Source organism: Brachionichthys hirsutus, chromosome 6 (genome assembly GCF_040956055.1).
Source record: "Brachionichthys hirsutus isolate HB-005 chromosome 6, CSIRO-AGI_Bhir_v1, whole genome shotgun sequence".
Classification (NCBI taxonomy): Eukaryota; Metazoa; Chordata; class Actinopteri; order Lophiiformes; family Brachionichthyidae; genus Brachionichthys; species Brachionichthys hirsutus.
In genome coordinates this window covers 11,258,750-11,264,909 of record NC_090902.1, presented here as the reverse complement: position 1 = coordinate 11,264,909, position 6,160 = coordinate 11,258,750, and positions in this window count along the sequence as shown.

Genomic DNA, 6,160 nt, shown 5'->3' with positions numbered 1-6,160 from the left:
CTTTCCTGTTCCCTCAACAATGAGGGAGCAAATATCTCAAACAGGGACCGTTAATCTTAAGAGTAGTTGCCTAACCAGCTCTGTTTCGTGATTGACTGTTCCTTTCAGTCGGTCCCTGGGTAACTCTCAACGCCACAACGTTATGAGAGGACCAATAAAGCTCCAGCTGGATAATAACTCATCACACCTCATACATTTTCATTTACAGAGCAATGTAACCGCGTTACAAGTAATAAATCATTGGGATGAGTGGAGCTTTTAACTGTGGGCCTTGATATGTGTACTGACCACTGAAGGGCTGCAGCAATATTTAAGAAGGTCCAGTTACAGGCCAGAAAAGGTACTGACTGTATACCAGTGCAGAGGATACTGTACGAAAAGACACACTAATTAACATTAATTTCTGAAAATTTGTCACATTTGACAGAAAAAAATATTTCAAGGTTAGTCATATATATATATACACTACCGTTCAAAAGTTTGTGGAACACTTAGAAAGTCCCTTATTTCTGAACGAAAAGCACTGTTTTTCAATGAAGATAACTTTAAACTAATCTGAAATACTCTCTATACATTGCTATTGTGGTAAATGAACATTCTAGCTGCAAATGTCTGGGTTTTGGTGCAATATCAGTGTATAGAGGCCGATTTCCAGCAACTATCATCGCTCATTGCGTCAGAAGGCGAATGGATGATTAGAAAACCCTGTGCAATGTTAGCACAGCTGAAAACAGTTTAGCTGGTTAGAGAAGCTATGGAAAAGACCTGAGTAACCCCAAATCTTTGAACGGTAGTTGTTAGGGTTATTGTTTTATTTTCATTGTAAAACTGTAAAGATGGAGGAAGCCACAAGGTTTTCCCATAGGAAAACTTCCCTTTGTCTTTAGTTTCATCGAAGGGGGTAGGGATCTATGTAAATACCTGGGACAACCTACTTTCACCGTGTGAATAAAAAGGCCGAGAGGTCTCGGGGGAGAGGTCTTTTGTTCGCAGCCGCTGGGCGAGCAGGGTCCCTCCTTACCGGTAAAGTATCGAAGTTTGTCTGCCTGATTCATTTTGTGTGCGTTTAATTATTTCTTACACAGTGTGTCGGGGAATAACCCCTACATAAGTTGGTCCTTCGAAGTGCCGGCGCTCAATATAACCGACGTCTCCGAGCCGCGGTGAGGAAGCTGAACGTGCACGCGCTCCGACGGAGCGGATCTAAAGTCCAGTGGAGCAACTTCTTCACTGGCCAGCCTTTCTCTTTCGGTTCGCCGACGGACGGTTTGACGAGCCCGAACAGCGATCCTACGCACGTTTTAAAGAAGGTAAGACAAACTTGTGTTAAAGTACTGCAGCTGCTTTAACCCGCGCTGGTCGCGCAAATAGTTACGCGCGTGCGGGTTCACGTGTATGGGTTACGCGCACGCCGGCCGTGTGCATGAATAGTTACGCGCGTGCGGGTTCACGCGTATGAGTTACGCGCACGCCGGTCGTGGGCATGAAAAGTTACGCGCAAGAAGGAATCATTATTACAATGTTTACCTTAAAAATAAGTGAGATCTAGTCTGGCCAGAGGGGGAGGGAGAGAGAGAGAGCGAGAGAGCGAGCGAGCGGTTAGCCACGTGGGGAGTGTGTCTGTGTTTTGAATGCGTATTGCGTGAATGAAGTCTGAGCATTATTGGTCATCTGGCTGACGGTCCGTTAACGGCTGAAGATCATTTTGGATTGATATTGTTTTGGCTTATGAGGAATCTAGGTGGCTATCAATTGCATCGAAAACAATATTAGTTCTGAGCAAAAGCTCCGGTGACAGGCTGAATTTGAGGCCTCATCTGGCTAGCTTGCTGTTCAGAATCTGAATATTGGTCCGTGAGAACTTTGTATTTTGATAAACCACACTCTGTATTTAGCATAATGGGGATTTGTAACGGGAAAAAGAAAAAAGAGCCTGTTGTTAGTGAGCAGCAGATCCCAACAGGGGATGAAAAATACATGAATTATCGCTACCCTGGTTCTTCTGAGCATGTTAAACACTGGAAAGCAGCTTATGGATTCACTGGTCATTTAAAAGTTGAACCGTTGAGGGAGATGCGGGTTCGCATGAAGGTTAGAACTAGAAATGATCCAGAGAGGGAGGAAGTTGAAGGTTTGCACCACTTAGAATTGTGGATTACTGAGGCGCTTAACAGAAGAGAAGGGTTGGTAAAAACAAAAAACAAAAAAAAAGGTGAAGACCAAAAAGACATAAATTATGTTCGTCAGGAAGATAATGAGGGAGGGGCGAGGCGAAGACTGCAGGCTTCGTCGCCGCCATTTGAAGGAGCTGCGGGGGGACGGTCAACTCCCCCACCTATATATAAACAAATAAACGAGGAAGTGCAGGATCAGATTAAACAGCAAAACAGGTATGATCTGCGTTCAAATGAAAAATCTAAGAGAGAGCAGCTGTGTAACTTTAAAAGGGAATCCGGAGAAGATGAGGGAGATAGAATAAAGGCAACATTTGATTTGCACCCACTTATAGAAGTGCCCAATCCAGCATGGGATGGACTTAATCCTGGTGATAGAATAATGAGAGTCTATAGAACATGGACCACAACAGATATAAAAAAAACTGTAGAAGGCATCCCCTCTCCAAAAGAAGACGCTGAAGGATTCTTGGAGGGAATGCGTCAAATCGTAGAGTCATATTGGCTTAATGGCATTGAGGTGCAACAATCTTTCATGGCAGCCCTGGGAAAAGATTGGCACAAGATTAGAGGAAATTGGGATCCCACTGATGATGGACAGCCATTACCAGCTAGAAGCCATGAGCTACAACAGCGAATTCGGATTCTAGAAAATCAAATAAGAGAGCAGTTCAGAAGGAGAGCAGATTACGGCGTGATAAGTCAAACTAAACAAAAAGATGATGAATCTATGGAAGATTTCCGTTACAGAATGGAAAAGGTTTTTGCTCAGAATAGTGGCCTTAACAATGATAATAATGAGCAGGGACCGTTTCAACAGCAGCTAAAAAATGCTATTCTCCAGAATTGCAAAGCAGAAATCGGACACTGGTTAACAAAAAATAATGTGGGGATGGCGAATCAAACTATAAGTCAGTTCATGACTTGGGCTATTCATGCTGAAAAAGTGACTGCCAACAAGAAGACAAGAGGGAAGAATGATGTGTTCTGGCAAGAACTTGAAGAGGAAGCAGAGGAAGTGTATTATTTTGGAGGACACGACAGACGAAGACGAGAGCGCAGTCGTGGAAGAGGTCGGGGACGAGATGGACAAGAAGTAAGTTGGAGAGATGGAGATCCAGAAGAAGACGACGGACTGTGCTGGAACTGCAACAGAAGAGGACATATTGCAAGAACCTGTCGTGCAAGGAGAAACAATGGAAGGAACTTTTCAGCATGACGAGTCAATCCAAAAGAAAAACAGGAGGCCTCGCAGCCAGCTACACTCACACATGACACTACTGATGAAACAGGAAAAGTGAATGTTTGAAGAACATAAATAAATAAGAAAAGTGATGTTTAAAAGGTGTTTAAAGAATTTTTGAGTGTTTCAGAAGCAGACAAAAACACGCCGCATGGTGAATTGAAGATGGACGCTGCACAGAAACCTCATGCAGACAACAACTCCAAAATGGCGACCAATTCTGCAGGCCTCGACTGGACATTCGTGCGAGGGGGGATATCCTTCCCTGTTGAAGATAGACATCTAGGAAAGTAGACTGTTTGTTTGTAAATAGATTATTTCTAGCAAAGAAGAAGGAAAAAGTGATGTTTTAGTAATTAAGGTACAAGAGGATGTTTAATGATGGAGGAGATTTAAGAAGGATTGAGAAGGTTGCTTGGATGGAGTGGAGAAGAACGTCAGGAGGAGGAAGCAGGAACTGGTGAGTATACGGAAAGTATTGAGAATGTGTGGAGGAACAGCTAAGTTGAGGAAAAGAAACCAGAATGTGGTAAGTGTTGGAAACGTAACATGTAAGAAATATGATGTGTAAAGATTGTTTTGAGCATTTCAGAAGAGACAAAGACGCAGCATGGCGAAACAGCATGCTGAGACCACATGGCACCTCCAAGATGGAGACCAGGACAACCACAAAATGGAGGCTTAAGCAGAAAAAGTCTTTGTGAATTCCAAATTAGCATGACAGAACCATCCATGTCTGTGCTGTGAGAGAGTAGCTGACTCTACGACACAGCCATTTGATGTGCAAATTCTTCTGGAGACGCCTTTTGTTTGAGAGAGACCGGCTGGTTGCAGACCCATGTCCATGGTTTGTGGAATGCATAGCCACAAAAGGTCTTCTGAAACAGAGGGTGAATCCATGGAGACACGTAGCAGGAGTTCAGAGTTTGTTGATAGATTAAAAACCAAAGTAATCTCAGGATCTAAATAAAATCTAAAATAATTGGTGATGATTCAACGGCGGACAGGTAATTGCACAAACACACGCACACATCTAAAGGGACTTTTGACTACGGTACAAGACAGATAAGGAGGTTAGAGACTGACTTCAGACTGAAGGAAGATGAGACGACTAGAGACAGACTTGAATCAATTCAGATGTGAATTGGGAACTTGACATTTGTGAATATAACATGTAAATTTAATGCTTTTTCTACTATAGCAGGAGAGATCCCGGACTGGACTGGGAGCAGATAAACTCTGCCAACATACGGGTTCTCAATAGTGAAACATGAAATGAAGGAAGGAAGAGGTTCAAAGATTTTATCGTGTGTCAATAAAGAAATGTGTTTTGTTCTGAGTTGCGAATGCAGATAGCAGCTCCAGGAACACCAGGAGAGACTGCTAAGCTGTGATGCAGAAACGACAGCCAACGGAAGCGCTGTACGGTCGAAGGAACATCTCAGACAAGTAACAGCAGAGGAGATGCCTGACGGACTGGAGGTGTTGAACCTTCCAGCCAACACATGGCGCCCTCAATAGGAGCATCTCAGACAAGCATAGGGTGAGAGGCACATGGAAACTCTTTTGAACTTATTTCATCCCAAATTGAGTGATGTATATAATATGTTGTGAATGTGATGTAAGAGTAGGAATTATTTTGAGACATTGTATCAACCAAGTTAGACTAATGCTGATAGAGTAGACTAGATTTACTAATGGAAGCAAGTTTGAACCATGGAATACGTTCATAGTTCAAACAGGAGGGATTGCACAGCAGTAATTAAATCAATAATTACTCTGGAAGAATAAAAATAATACTAAAAAAAAAAAAAAAAATGTTTGCTGTATATATGTGTAGAATCACTAAATCCTGTTCCAGTAGCCATAATAACTAGTTATAACGGTAATGATTTTGTGAATCAGGTGGTAAGGTTTGAAACAACACGCAGATCAGATGTCACTGTATATCAGAGCGCTAGGCTAGTGTAGAGAAGGCTAAAATGAGGTTTGGCCAATGCACGGAAGAAACCAAAAGCCATGGATGCAGTACATCGATTTGGTGAAGAGGAAGCGTTGAGTGAAAAGATGAAGCACACTCTTTCTGAACGATGTCCAGAGAGCAAATGATCTGCCGAAGTTTTTCTTTGTCCCGACAGGAGGGCGAATCTACAGAGCGTGTTTGGTGTCGGCGTCTTCATGGAAACCATCAGGAAGCAGCAGGCGGTCCGGACCGAGGAACGGAGGACCACTCAGGGTCATGCTGACGACACCAACAAGACGTGAACATCCAGAGTTCTTCCTGAATCCATCTGTTGCACTGCAGGAGGAAACGTCTCTTGCCAAACTGATCCAGAGATGCAGACAGGAAGTCTGATCAGAGAGAGGTGGTGAGAGATTGAATCACACTCATTTTAAGATCCGTGAGGAAGAGACCCTCACAGTGTAACGCAGGACAAGAACGCTGACAGTGAAGCTGAATCACTTTCAAGAAGATTTGCTGATGGACAAGGAACGAGAACAACCAGACTGATCTAACACCAAGAACAGTTTGCATATTCCAAAGTGTAATCTGTTTGAATGTTTGTCTAGAGATGTGTGACTAGAAGAACGTCATAAAGTAATTTATGCAGATTAGGAGAGTTTCATAGGAGTAGTTAACCAACACCTGGTATCGTTATACTATATTAATTGCAACTGTCAGTAATTTATGATTAAGTGGAGAAGCGTACGATGCAATTAGAATCCTAAAATAGATCAAATA